Source organism: Carassius auratus, chromosome 30 (genome assembly GCF_003368295.1).
Source record: "Carassius auratus strain Wakin chromosome 30, ASM336829v1, whole genome shotgun sequence".
Classification (NCBI taxonomy): Eukaryota; Metazoa; Chordata; class Actinopteri; order Cypriniformes; family Cyprinidae; genus Carassius; species Carassius auratus.
The window spans coordinates 3,642,263-3,657,964 of record NC_039272.1 but is presented as its reverse complement, the minus strand read 5'-3'; the positions used below and the strand labels follow the sequence as shown (position 1 = coordinate 3,657,964).

The 15,702-nt window shown below is 40.7% G+C and overlaps 1 protein-coding gene across 1 annotated transcript in view; it reads left to right on the top strand.

The window, feature by feature from the left end:
• Positions 1-271: 271 nt before the first annotated feature.
• The window catches only part of LOC113048911 (protein FAM222A-like), a 56,052-nt gene continuing 40,621 nt past the window's right edge, over positions 272-15,702 (top strand). The window contains exon 1 of the mRNA XM_026210878.1: positions 272-1,247. The gene's annotated coding sequence lies outside the window, so the exon portion shown is untranslated. The remainder of the gene's footprint in view (positions 1,248-15,702) is intronic.

Below are 15,702 nucleotides of genomic sequence, written 5' to 3'. Positions count from 1 at the left end.
TAGTTCATCTTTTATTTGCTAGTTATTGGCTGTAACCTTTGTTAACGCCGTCCCCAACAGTTTCACAAGACCAACGTCCAGTCCCTGAGCGTTCATAATAAACGTGTTTTCTAATATGACGTTTGGACGCTGACAGCGTCACCGTGGTAACAGCCCTCAATTACCAGTGATTGGCCGACCCGTGGGAATATTTAAATCACCCCGTGCGCTGATTGGCTGGTGGGCGGTCTTTGGAGGCGCGAGAGTCTGCACCGTTCCGGGTTTTTGTCAGTCTCGGCTCCCCGGCGCAAGGGTGAGGCGCAGTGCCTGCGAGCGTATCACAGAGACGCGGAATACAGACAATTTATTGATTCAAGTTGATTAATTCCTGCTTGATATTACCTTGAACAAGAGCTGCAACCTTTGGAGTAATTCAGAGGAATAATTAAACGGACAGCGGAGTTGAAATCGCGACGGAAGGTTTCCGTTGAAGGGGATGTAGAGAACCGCTGGAAGTGAACGGTGATTTCTCTTCTCGAGGATTTAACGGCGTTTATTACATTCCTGCACCTGCTCTCCTGTTAAAGGAATATCGCCTTAAACACAGCCAGGGCTTTCTAATATAATACAACATTCAGTATATACCGAAAATAAAACATTCCTCTTGATTGTATACGCCAAAGTCTGTTCGCTCTTTGGATTTAAGGACATCTGCGAATCGGAGTTTGTTTAATTGGGAAAGCACTTATTTATTTATCGTATTCGTGTCAGCAGAATAAGCTGTCGTTTTTACTGGAGTTTGCAATTTCATACTAAGCTTTACTCGGAGATTAGAATCCAGTTAGTAAACGGGTAAAAATCCTGACCGACGGAATCATTCACGGTAACGTTAGTTTCAAAACGCAGTTAACGGTTTTTTTTTTTTTTTTGATCCGCCGTCTCCTGTTTAAAGAAAAATAGATCGGATTCCTTAAAAAAGAAGATCTCTTAAAAGAAAAATTGCTCAACAATCCTGCAGAAGAAGCTGTTTTGGATGACTTTTTTTCTTTTTTTTTTACGCGTGTGAAGAACGCAGAAAATCAATTTATAATAAGTCAACTGAATATACCAGGGATTATACATTTTTCCATTTCATCTAAGGACACAATGAGATATTATTGACCCCCCCTCATTATTTTCCCCTCGTCTGCTTTTTCGGCCGCTTCACGTTCAGTCCCGTCATCGCCAACCTGCGTGGAGATCTAGTCAGCACCACAGAGCGATTTATGGTAAATATATTCTCCCCTATTCATTATTTCAGCCTTAATTGATCTTTTAATAAAAATATGCATGCTTGTTTTCCCCATAATTAAGCAGGATTCAAGCACTCATCATAATTTAACGCTCCTCGAGACGTAGTATACACTTCAATCAGTAGCCTACTAAACAGTAGATTAAAAGAAAAATAATGTTCTTTTGAAATGTATTGTATTGGCCTTAAATAACATCTATGATTTATAGCAGATTACCACACTTTTATCACGGAAACAATAAGCAAAGTTACTACTGTGGTTATCACAGTGATATTTTTTATGGTAGCCTAATGTAGATACATTGTTGCGCTTACTTTGAAACACATTTTGAAGTATAGGCTACTATAGTAAAAACCCAATTATGCAAAATGTGTGATTGCAACTTTGACTGAAAGGTAACATAATCGCCCTTGGATGATGATTTTCAGCAATGATTAGCTTCATTTGAATAACGCTTCGCTTCTGTCGCCATAAAATCGTGTGAAGTGGTATCGGGTGGCGTCTTTTTGGTCCCTGACAGAACATACAACCTTTGTTTCACGGTTTACCTGTAATAAATGAAGGAAGTGCAGTAAATGGAGGTGTCGGGCGCTGAATGGCCCCGGGACGCGCTTTGATGTGCACCCTGGGTGTTTAAAGAGTGCTCTGACAGGATGAATGCTCTCAAAGCATAAAATCTGGTTTCAACTCGATGGCAGGCGAGAGCATCTGAATAAAAGGTGCGAAAGTCTTTGCCGGCACCTCCACGTCTTAGTTTCAGCACGGACTGTGTGTCAATGATTTCCTTTATGACTTAATCGCTAACTACTGAATTGAAATAGCAGTGCTGCTGGAGCTCTGCTGGGCTGGGAAGTGAAGGGTTGGAGGTTCAAGTTATCTTAGTTGTGCCCTTGAGCAAGGCACTTAACCTCAGGTTGCCTCAGGAGGACTGACCCATATGAAAAGAAAGATGTTTTGGGTAAAAGCTTCAGCAAAGTAGTTTTAGGAGTGGCTCATGGCAAGATGTGAAAGGTTTGATTGATTAAATGCTTTGTGTGTTCAAGGCCCGTTTGGACGGTGGTCTTGGTTGTCAGCAGGCTTTTTATGTAAAGCTATTATCCCAGCACTCGGATGTCAGCTGTTCCTTCTCCATGCACCGTTTGCAGTTTCCAAGAACTGATGTTTTGCATATCCTATCTATGAAATCTAATCAGTGAACGATTGGATACCGGCTTAAGTGCAGCTTGGGTTTATTTAGATGTTAAAGCAGGTCAGTTGGGCCAAAACAATGTTGTTGTTTTTATTTATTTCCAGAGACTTTAACCCAGGTTTTACAGTCTTTTATAGATCATAAAAGCGTAGTAAAACTCTTAAAAAAATAATAAAAGGTCTTTTTTTTTTTTTTTTTTTTTTTTGTAGAGGTGCAATATAAAGAACCATTCTGGACACCTCATAGAACTTTTCTGTGAATCATTTGTGTAATACTTTCCACTATAAAGTTTTGATGGATGATAAAGGTTTCTTCGTAGCACTGTTGATGTTAATAAAGGAGCTTTATTTTTAAGAGCGTTAACAAACTTTTCCCTCAGGGCCGGCTCCACAGGAGACCCCTGGGTAGGTTTGACAAATCTAACCATGAGCTTGTTCCACCCAGAAGGTCCTATGGCACACCATAAATCTTTAAATGTTGCTGTATAGCTCTTGAACAATCAATATTTAAATTTATGCATTTAGCAGATGCTTTTATCCAAAGCGACTTACAGTGCATTCAGGCTAACATTTTTTACCTAACAATATCTGATGCAAAACAGCCTCAACTTAAGCATATTTTTAATTCAGTATTAAAAGTAGCTCAAGTAGTTTAATGTTGCAAAATAAGTGGCTGATTAAAAAAACTTATATTAAGACCAGTGCAAGCATGCATATTGATTGTCTGTCAGTCAGGAAAGAGAGTTTTATTCCCCCACTATACATCACAATTTAAATGTCTCGCAAGGCCCCCTGTCATTTCTCCGCTGCTCTGACTAATGCGATTGGCCCCCTGCTCCACGGTGGACGTTCCACTCTGCAAGTCATCACTCCGGAGGCTTAGGGCTCTGGCTCTTAGCTCGACTCCAGCATGTGGTCTTCCTCAGGGCCTGGCAGCCTCATTACCCCAGTAGAGTCCCTCACTCTGAGGGCTGTGACTCCCTCCACCCATGGAGACAGCACCTGTCAAGGAGTATGCTCGCCACTCTATTGAATAAAACATCCAGTGATGTACGAGTGGAAAGGTTCACCTCCGGGGGCCAGAGTTGCCTCATTTCCTACTCCTGCTGCACATCCGTGACCCGCTGAGCAAATTGGCCCGGTATTAACTCTGTGGCTCAATCTCACCTAAACAAATAGAGCTTCCAGCATAATGCTAATCTCAACTGAGCTGAGCGTGCGTGGGGGAGATAGCCGGTGGTGATATGGTACGGTCTAATATTTAGGTCACTGAATGGCCTCAGCATTGTTTCTAATTCTTCATAGCTTATTTATTTTTTCCTTTGTGTCACATTCTCATTTTTGTTGACTTTTTCCACATCTGACTCGATCACGTTGGCACATTTGCACCCATTACTAGTTTCGAGAGTCAAACTTGCATTTTTCCTCATGTGCCGTAGCTATTTTTCCTCCGCTGGGTAATTACGAAGAGTCTGACAACAGAAAACTGATGTCAAGATGATTTGGGAGGACTTCATGACCTGAAAGCCATCCAAAAAGAAACTCAGTTTATTGTGCCACCGTCAGCAGAAAGGTCTGTCTTGATGGAGAAACGCTGTTTGGGTGCAATTCAGCCTCTGCCGACTGTATTGAAATGGAAAGATCTTAATGAGATTAAATCAAGAGCGAATTTCCAGAGGTATGAAGTTGAACTCGTACCCGTTTCACCGTTTCTGCTGCAGATGTTGATGGATAGTTTAATTTCACTAGGATATTATTAAAGAAGCGTGAGCTGTTCATTTGAATATTGAGATAACTGCGTAGATTGATTGATTGATGGCCATGGGGTGAAATCACTCAACCGCTTTCTTATTAAAACCGGTGAGAGCAAGGGCTTCGCTCATGAATATAGTTATATTAGTAAAATTTTAATTTCCTGCTTTATATATTAATCTGTTTTTAGGTATTGTCTCGGCTGGTATAGTCCTAGTAGTTCCCTGGTCGAATGATCAAACCTTTCTTTCTGGAAATGTATAACAGAGAGTAGCTGTTCTGTATCTGTAAATGAGCTTTTAAAGAAACCCATCTTTTGCTTTACCTCCTTTCCCTTTGTTCCCCCGCGAGCTTGGTGAAGCAGTTAGTTGGATGGATGGGGCAAGACATGGTCCTTGAACTTATCTCTCTGGAGCGCCCAAACAGTGGGTCATTAGGTACAAACATCTCACTATCTCTCAAGGCTTAGGTCACAGCCTTGTCCTCACATGCTAGTTTGCCTTCTGATAGGACGATACTAAGTTAATGTATGAAGGAAACATGTGCATGTTTAGTATATTGGGTTTGTTTATGGGATGTGTTGTTTAATTCCCTTTTCTGGTAATGATCAAGAGGCCATTGCCATCCAAACACGATGTTTGTCATCTTTTGAGGTTTAGTTGAATTTTAACACAAGTTAGGGTGGGTGTGGGGTGAGGCAGGACCTCATATGGACCTTGTCCCAGATTCAGCTGTCACCCATGGTATTGTTCAAAATGAAAGCCCTGATGTCCACAGTAGAACACAAAAAAGTGTCTAAACTTACTGGCTGCTTTTACCTTCACCAGCAGAATGGGTCTGTGCATTTTTTTGAAATCACTGGTGCTTTGAAAAAATGAATAGACCAATTTACTGCGGCTGCTGAGAAATATAGAATAGAAAAGAGTGTCAAAAGAAAATGTCTTTGTTAGTTGTGAAAGTGTGGTGAATGGATTGTGAATGCTCCTGTCTCGCTGCTCTCCTACAGAGCTCCTCCTGCGAGTATTGAGTGTTAAGGAGGTGCCATTGTTCCGGAAGAGCTATTATATCTGTGCCCCTGGTAATCCGCAATTCCTATCCTCTCTCCTCCACTCCGTTCTCCGAGCCGCTTGTACAATGCTAATGTTCCCAACATCTGTTAATGCGCAACACCTGCGGTGAAGGCTGTTTGATTTTCTCCTTTATGGCATTCCATTCTCCCCTGTCGCTACATAAAAGGCTCAGCCCGCGTTGCTTTCGTAGGTGATATTGATTAATAGTGTCGGGAAGAAAATCCAAGCATGGAAATGGTGTCAAGATGCGCCGCTCTAAATGGAATTTCAGGATAACGCGTGTTGTTGTTGTTTACTTGACCTTTGCTATGCTGCGGTTTCAATTTCAGCAGCTTTATCCTCATCCAGATGAGACGCCGGGCTGCGGCTTGTTGATTTAGCCGTTCAAGGCTCTTTTCATCTCTGGCGTCTCTGCAGCTTCTAGGAGATGATGTTTTCACAGCCTGTTGAAGAGCCTACTCCATAGATCCCAATGCTTTGGAATTAGCAAATTGGTTTGGATAGTTTGTCCTGTTTTCATGTGCTGTTGAAGAAAGATCACCAGTGAAATGCTTAAAAGTGCAGTTAAACTCCATTTGAGCATTTGGAGGGACTGTTCTTTCCTCCCTTCAAGCTGAAAGAGAGACCTGTGGACATGTTTGTCATTTCACGGCTTTGAGTGCGGAGGAAAACGGCAGATTAAATGGTGTGTGTTCAACTTCACATCCTCTCTGCTTCACAGCTAATCGCACTAGCGAGCAGGAATCATATTCAAAGAGTGCCCTTTTGAAGGGCAAATTGTTCTTCCTAAAAAACAAACGGCTCTGTAATCGGCCTCCTGGGCACATTGATTTCCTGCTGATGACAGTGGGGGATGCTGGGAAAGCGGCCCTCCACGCTGCTCCAGAAGGACTGAAAAGTTTGCCCGGGCATCAATCGTTGAGAATTACAGGAGTGTGTTTTTTAAATAACTTTTCTGGAGAATTCATAGTGCATCCTGTTCCTCCTTGTAAATGGAGCAATTCAATTTCCATGAGTTACGGCTTTGTGTTTTCAGTTAGTGACTTTGTACTCCCTTCACTATTGTTTCTCTGCCAGCATAATTCTGCAAAATGCAGTTCTGTTATATGCTGTTGCAGATATCTTTGTTCTTTACCCCATTTTTGCGAAAGATTTGGGCAATATCCTGACTCCCAGACCCTCCCATGGTTCATTTCATCATTGTGACATGCTGTAATGAAACCAGCGTTGCAATCAAATGCTGCGGTGTTTAGACTATAATTCTCACCATCACTTAAAGGGATAGTTCACCCCCCAAAAAATCTGATTTTACTCACTCCTGGAACCACACAGTCCGTGAACCTGGAAACATTTGTGTTGCACTTTTACATGCAAGTAAGCATATATCCTATGTGCTGTTCTCTCCACCCTTAAGCCCATGAACTTTACAAATTTCTGAATGTGACTCCAGCACTAAAAATCTTGACAAACTTTATAGATTAAGATTATAATTTTTAGTTAGATTCAAACCATTCAAATCAAATCTGAGTTGCAATTTTGCATCCTGTTTGCTACCTTAATTCAAATTCAGTTTCAATTCAGACATTTTTTAGAGTCATTCTCAATTCAGTTGACTTCAAGTAAGAAGCATTAGTTGTATAAACCATTTTTTGGTGCCTCTCTGCCCTTTTTGAATCTTGACAGCCTTGCTATGCTTTTTTTCTTCTTTACATTCTTCAAAATATTATATTTTGTATTCCTGCTAACTCATTAAGTTCTGAAAAACATGAGAGTGAATAAATGACACCAGGATTTTAGCTTGAATCATTCCTTTAAGGCCTGTTTGTGTTTCCTGGTTTTTACTATTTGCAGCATGGTCTCACACAAGTGTTACATCTCTCACGACTTGAAATCCGTAGCTTATCTTGGATCATTGCAACTCTCCTGTTGACCCTTAAACTATGTCAGCCCTGTTATTATACAGAGCAGTGTTATTGTTTGAACATATGGAGCTCACTGATAGGACATGACACATGCATGAGATATGGGCTTACTGCAGCACAAAACGGAGCGCCTGGTGTTCTCACGGAGTGGAAAGTTCTCCTAATCCCCCAGGAGGGTAAGACAGGCTGCGCTGAAAGTCAAAGCTCAATCATCCGTCTATCTGTCGGTTGCCTTTCCAATAGTATGCATATACCCTCTGCATTTAGGAATATTGAAAGAGACATACACAGCATATTCATGCTGTTGAATTATTTCATTGAGGTACGATGAATACAGTAGACGTATTTTCACTTCTATTTATGAGCGAGAATATCTGGCAATCGGGGTGACTAGTATCATACTCCCACTGTGCTTCTGAGTCTTATTTATTAACGTTGTGTTGGGCGGCCTTTAAAGTGGGGGGAAAAATTGCGTGCTAGCCTTTCTGTTCCAGCGTATTAAGGCTATTAAAATGCAGTGAGAGCCTTAGACTGTGACCTGTTTACAAATCCTGTTTAGTTTACTGCCAGGGAAAATGGGTTTTGTCATGTGGTGCGGTTGAAAGTTTAACAGATTTAATTACGCTCTTAACTGTGACCGCACAGACAAAAGTTGGTTTACGTTGAAAGCCGGTTGTGTAAATCAAGCTAGTGACAATGAACAGAAATGTCATTGGCGGTGACTTAGATGGCCCTGAATCTCTTGAAACACATGCAATCTATATCGTACACGCCGTGTGTTTCATAAAGGCAGTTAGTCAGCTTGCAGTGTTGTCGAAAGGTAATGAAATTTCCACCGACTGCAGGAAACAATGCCTCCGGCCTCGACCGTGTGCGATTAGCAATCCCACACCCCCGCTGCCGACTTCATGCTGTGTGCTGGGAATGCAGAGCGTTACACTTAAAACTCTGGAGATTTGTATTTCGCACATTGCCAGGCATAGATGTTTAATTGTTGATGGGTTGGAATACAATAAATCTCTCCTCTGATAGGTTCGTGATTGAAAAAGCCATTGCGTAGGGCTTTTCCCCGATGTTAATGTTATTGTTCGGAGACAGTGGCGAACAGCAAAGTGAGCACACGGCTCTAATGTAACACCATTATTTCTGCACAGTGCTCCACCGCTGTAGGCTGGGGTTTCTGCCATTCTTGGCCAGTGTTATTGCTCTTGTCAAAAGGTTCTAAACCAACGGTGATATTAGGCCCTCGGGCGTCTACTTTTCTGCATGCCTTCCTCTGCTCAAGCACAGGAGCCAAGGATGAAGACTGGATGGACACACACACATGCACATGCACACACACACACACGCCCAAACCTCTGCTTTATTACCTCCCGCCTGCTGCTGGAATTGCTTTCCTCCCTCGAGTGAGCTGGGCACGGGCAGCTTTATTGTGTTAACCTATTTGTGTGTCAAGAGCGATTGCACCACTTTTTATCACTGTTTGTATTTGGATGGGTGGGGGCAGGGGGGTTAGACGGATGGACGGTCACCTCGTTCTCCTCGGGGGGATAATGACTAGTTGCTAAGCAATTTTTAGCCGCCCTCCCCAACCCTTTATCCCTAGTAATCACTTTTATCTCTCAAAGTTGTCATGTATAATTATAAGTCCGCTCTTATCCTTTGAAACCTGCCTAATGGCTCTTTCATCGGGCAGGCATATGAGAAGCCTGGCATTCGTGGACTGCCCATTTGCAATGAGCAGTTGGTTTGAAATGTGGCTCATGTGTTACTGGTTTGATTTCGGCCATCATGTGTCCATTCAGTTCATTGCCACTTTTCACTAATTAATTAACAAGCCTCCCAAAATTCTGAATAATGGTTGAGGCATTTTAGCTTTGTTGGTTCAATAAAGATTCCAAAATGATTCATTTAAGTCATTATTTCTTTTCCAGTCCCAATTTGAAGAAAAGCATTGGGGAATCATTCATTTTAGCATGCCATGTCATTTAAGTTGATTGCTTCATTTCAAACAGTTTCCAAAACAATTGATTTGTCTAATTTGTGTGTTTTAAGATGCATACGTGGTTATCTTTTTAAAATGCTTTTGCATTATTTGCTTTGTTGATGAGTTAATGCTTACTCTGAAAACCCCAGACGACATCTTCCCGGGGAACTTTGGCCTTTGATATAACAACTGCTGCAGGGTGATGAGGACATTGCGATACTGCCCTCTTTGGCTCATTTCTTGTGTTCATTTTGTGGACTCTTAGTTTTATTAACATTTTGATTAAGTTGGTGGAACTGCTGACCCTCCACGGACTAATGAATTGCCTGCGTCGCTTAAGGGAGATGAGAGGTTTGGCAGATCCAGTTGGCCAAAAGCGTAGACAAGAGAGGCTTTCAAAAGAGTTTTTATTGTTTATAAAATCCCACATTTGCAACCTCGGCTGTATGCGTGACTGCGCATGCGTGTGTGCTTCTTGAGCCTGACCCCAATTTACACACTGCTTTTTCCTAGCGAAAGTCATTGATGTTCTTTTAGCATTGCGCCGAGTTTCAGATGTAATTTGTGTGCGGCCAATTATCTCTCCAGCTTTGAAGACTTTCCTCTTGCTTCTCCAGGTTGGGTTGAAAATTAATTTGGAGCTTCCCAAGAGCCTCAAAGCCCGAATTAGACTCTGGTTTAAAATCAAGGATCTCTTCCTTTTAATTTGACATTTCAGTTTTGATTTCTTTAGGCTTGGAAACACCTTAATTGCAGTTTGAACCATTTCAAATAAGCAGATTTTTTTCTTCAGTGGCCTTCTGCTGGAAATGCTAATTAGTATTTTATATATTTATATATATATTTGCTTAGGCTCATCCTGTATTTAGCTTGGTCTAGCATTTGTTTAGTTAGTCTTAGAAACACAATTGCAGAACTTTGAACTGGTAAATGGTAAACTGGTTTGAATGAACACAAGTTATTTGTATACTGATAGATAATGGTTAGAGCATATGGTTTAATTATTGATAAATGTCATTCTGAACTCTTTGATGGTTCACAGTTCATTTCTGTTAGTTCCATCAAGAAACAGGCTATTAGATGTAAATGCAGGCCTGGTTCTAAAGTAAGCCATAGTCTCATTTGATATGTATTTTAAATTACAATCAGTATGTCTACCGTATGAAATTGCAGACGACTCAAGCGGCTCCGCTCCGATTCCATGGGATCCGGCTGTGACAGCTCTCCTGTTCATGGAGTCAGAATGCAGACATGCTGAAAACACAGCGCACACGTTCTAACCTCCCATGTGTGCCTCCTCTGGAACATCTGTCCAGCTGTCAGCTTGTCGCAGCCAATCAGATTGTGCTGTGGGCAGTAACTGTGGAAGTGTAGCTGAAGTAGTCTGTCTGCGTGTGTGTCTGTCTCTCTCGGAGGAATATTAGAGTGTGTCGGAGCATTGCTCTGTGCTTTTATACCAAACATGTGCATGCACACACACACACACACACTCTCTCCCTCTGTGCCTGTTTACCAATAATGTGCAGAGATGTGAGTAGCAGATGGTTCCTAATTTTTTTTTCTCTGTATGATATTTCATGTATAATCCTGATTTGCAAGTAGTGCTGTCACTGTCAGCTTATAGCATTTTCAGAGTGTTTTTAATATAAAGTGGTTTGAGAGTGGGGCGATCCACAGGTTGTTGTTTTGTTTTTTAAGTAGTGGTGTACGATTGCCAATCAAATTATTATAATTATTTTGTTTTTGTTGTTTTTAAATGCTTCTTTTTAATGATTTTGTCAAACTGACACTATGAAATGAGTGAAATAGTTATGTTATTATAATAAATAACACAACATTTTATAGACGCAATCTATAAAACTTATTTGAAAGCATTGTAAAAAAAATACAAATAAAAAACAAACCATATTTGAACTGAAATTAAATTAAAACGTTTTTTAAAATGAACCTTTTAATTTTCAGTCCATTTGACTATCTAGAAGTCATTTAAAAACATAGTCGACAGCAGTATTTATTAAAATATTCAGTAATACAATGGCTTTTATGTAGCTAATCCGTTTTTTTTTAACCAGTTCACTAAATTGAAGTGTTTTTAGTGTCATGTTGTTGTTGTTGTTGTTTTATCCAACAAAATATTGTTCACTACACAAAAAATATATAATCTGAGTGATGAATCAATAATATTTAACCTTTCACATAAAACAAACAAACAAAAAGCGTAATGAACCAATAAATAAAATGTGTATGTTTAGTTCTTTTTTTTTTTTTTTTTTTACTATTTTTATTCATAGTTTGTTTCCATCCTAAGGTTAGTCACCATCTGCAAGTTTTGATGAAGGTCTGTCATGTGACATTAACTTTGCCCTGTTAAGTGAATACGGTAAGACGAGCCCTGTGCGACCAGTTCTTAACACGCACTATCTCTTGGCTGTTAGATCATAGCACCTTTTACTTGACCGCGTCTCTGAGAGACTCCACTCTGAAGTCCCATCCCTCATCAGCGGCACAGGATGGCACTTCAGATAAAGGAGGAGAATTCTATTTATGTCTGCCTGTAAACAAAGTCCCAGTGAGGCAGAGCTAATGGCCTGGAACTGACGAGAGCCTGCAGGGATATCTCACTCTCCTTCTCCCTCCCTCCCTCGCTCATCTTGTCACCCTCTTTTCTCCTCGTCCTTCCAGTCGTGGTGGTAGTAGATGGGAGAGTCAGGCTGAAAGGATCTGCATCAAAGCAGTCAGTTTTCTGATGTGAAGAGAAGGGCTTTCAGGTCTTCGGCCCGAATAGAAGACCAAGAAGAGCGGAGGAGAATTTCTCCTGGGAAGAGACTGTAGTGAGAACAGATTTTCAAAATGTACTTTCTCGCTTTCCCACTTTCTTTGGCCCCATCACTAGGTTCAAATCCACTGCACATCAAACATTTATCATACACTTTTACATCAATTCCTCTAGATGTTGGACCAGTGATGTTTCTGAAGAGCTTTTGATCTTCGAAGCCTCTAAGTTCTTGTATATCTCCTGACATATGTTTGCGATCGTATGCTTAAAGTATATTTTTGATTGGTCCCAAGTGGATCTACTTAGTCTCGTGTGTTTTTTTTTTTTTTTTTTTTAAATTAATTACCGTTTTTATTTTTGAACGACATCTGATTGATGTTTCCTACTAGGTGACAGCTGCTGGTTCTTGGGGAAGGCTTGATTGATCCGCGCTGATGGAGCAGAGACGAGCCATGAAACTCTTCCATTGAGTGTCACTTACGACGTGTCTTGAAGCGCCAGGCCCATTCTGTTCTCTCTCTCACGTGCGAGTGACAGACTTGTGCTGGGTATTGAAATGTGGATTGTTAAGCAGACGCTCGGTGGTAAAGCTTTGTGTTTTGATTGAAGGGCAGAGATGGCGTCTTTGCTGCAAAACCTGAATTCTGCTCAAACTTCGCCCCTCCCCTCCTCTTCACGTCGACACGTTCGCTAACCCCAATGACAAGCGAAATGCTGCTGCTTGTGACTTTTCGTTTTATCATTCAAATTCGTCCCATTGATGTCGTTGGGTTTGATTGACAGGCAAACTTGTGAGAGTAGCGATAGCAATCAGTCCTCATCAGCTGCGTTTGTGACCGTGGACAATAGTTTCTCTCTTTTGGTTTTCACACTCATCTTTTTTTTTGCACGTCCCCTTCCCGGCTGTCACAGAAAACTCAGACGATTGCATTTCTGTCACGACAGAGGGCTATTAATCTTTTAAATCCGAGCCAGACCTGAGCAGCATTGTGTTCTGAAATCTGAGAGCGCTCTGTGGAGACCACTCTGAAAAAGAGCGAACGGGGGAACATAACAGGCTCGTTCTCTTTGAGAAGGAGAAACCGAAGCTTTCTGAACGCACATAATATTAGAAATCCAATCTATCAGAGAGCGGGTGATAGATGAGCAACATGCAGATGGTGAGGTGATTGTGAAATCGGGCTGTGTCCGGTTTTACCTGATATCCCTCCGGCCCTCTGCTCGTTTGCTCTCGTCTAACCCGTTGGCCCGTTCTGTGTCACGGGGTGTGTTTTTCTTGTCGAAAAAGTCCATGTGAGTAGCTTTAACCTTTATTTTAGTAGCGGAAGGTCACTGGGTGGTCTCCGCTCTTTGGAAAAGGTTTTTGCACTGAGGTCATGGGCTTAGGCCAGGAGATGCAGGCGCCCTTGGAGCAAATCATGTGAGTTTATTGCCTCGCTCAAGGGCAAAACAGCAGTGGAAAAAAACAGGCACATTAGAACAAACATGCTGCTTACAGAAGGTAACATCCTGCGTGTCCTGTGAGTCAAAGGAATAAGTACGCTCGATTTTTTTGCTTGTCTGGAATACTCCATGCTATTCGTTTTTAGAGTGTTTATTTTTTATGCCAAATGCAGTTGCTAATGTGTTTTGGATGGCTTCTAGGATGTTTTGAGTAGTTTTACACCCAAAATCTCTGAAATGTTTGTCCCTAGTTATGGCTCTGATCCATTTATGCCCGTTTCTGCCACTGAATATTAAATTGCAATTGTGAGTCTATGCCTATAAATATTTTTTCTCAGAATTGCATGATCTAAACTGAGAGGAAAAATTCAGAGTTATGAGTTAGCATTACGCAATTCTTAGAAAAAAAGTCAGAATTGTAAGATAAATACTCACAAATTTTTATTCAGTGTTGGAAACAGGCTTCCATATTGATTCATCCTTCAGTGTAGGCCTATAGCATTTTTCCATCTGTTTAATCATCCACCAAGTGAAAATCATATGTGTAATCGTTTACAGAAGTAACAACACGTCAATTCACATGATTTGTGGTATAATTCATGTCCATAACACTTGGTTGGTTTAGTAGTGGTTTGAGCAAACCCCTAACCACAAGTATGAGGAATAATAGAAGTGACACTTGCTTTTGCAAACACTTCTAATTGTGAAGAGAATTTTTTTTTTTTGTTCTGCTTTTTTCTTTTCATGTCAAACAGCAGACCGTGGAGAAATCAATGCTAACCTTTCATGTGAGCTTTTAAAGCAAGGCCACAGACTCATTTTTTCACAAAACCAGCAGGCAGTTCTGCCGAAAAGACTCTCGCTGATAATAAAGTGTTGCCTTGTAGGAGGAATTAAAATGTATAAAACTAGTGAGTTGAGGAAAATAGCTCCGATCCTCTAAACAGCATTTTTATGGTGTGATTAATATTAGCTGAAACGTGCTTCTTTTAATTGCTTATTTGGCATTTAGCATACACTTTTAATTCAAAGTGACTCATGGTACACTGAATGCAAGTACAGTCCCCCTGGAGAGTAACAAGAGGTCAGGCATCTTATTCAAAGACAAAATGGTAATGGGTTTCTCCCCTATATAGATTTGCTCTGTTTCATGCTGATGCCCTCTCATACCCTCAGCCCCCTTCTCCCAATTAGGATGAGGTGTTCAGGTCCCCACCTGGGGAAACTCGATCCAGCGGGCTGAGAGCTCCAGACAGGGTTGGCTGGGCGCAGTGGTGCACAGAATAGTGCTACTCGATAGGGGTTTCTCCCAGGGACTGCTCAGGGATGAATTTCCTCTCCAGAAAAACCTTGCAGGACTCCCAACCAAGGCAGATAAGTTGGTGCAGAACTTACTACTGATGTTGAATATTAGTGGTCGACCGATATATCGCCATGGCCGATATATCAGTCGATATTTGGCATTTTTTTTCAAATATCGACATCGGCCGATAAGTTTTTATGCTTGGCCGATGTGTTCGAGGTGGGACTTTTATTTTGAAAAGTGCTCACACTCTCCCTCTTGTTTACTGTCGGCGTCAACAGTTCTGTTTAATATGGATAGAAGTCTGTCTAATAATCGGATAGAATGGTTAAGCAAAGTAATTAATGTATACAAAAAGTGTTATAACGAGTACTTTTATATTATTAGTAATGGAAATGTAAACTTTATAATACTTTCTCATTTGCCGTCAGCATTAATAAGCACATACGCATCTATATAATTTAAACAAATTTTTGAATGACTAATGAACATTTAATATCACAAACCTTGCAACCTTAGTCGAATCCAGCTGAGAGATCTTGTGAAGTGTGCATTTTTATGCAGTGTGATCGCATGTTCTCTTTGTGACAGTTGGTCCGTGTGAATTGAATGCTTCAAACTTAATTATTTCACATAATGCTGAACGTTATGTATTTATCCACTGTTATATTTATATCATTTTCACTGTGTGCTGTATGTGACATGAGTGTTACCTTGGCTTTGTTTGAAAAATATAATGGACATAAACTTCCCAGAATACTGAGTGCCCTGTTCTTTGATTAGTTTGCTTCCTTTTTATTCATATTTTTAATTAAATATTTATTTGTGAAAAAATTTGTAAGAAATAGATATGTAGATTTTTCTGAACATCTACCGCTAAGTGAACTTTCTATATGTATATAAAATGTGTAAGACAACATGACACAATATCAAAACTCATTTAGCTTCCTTAATGTGATGTATTTCCTAGTCAAAATATATAATATAGGA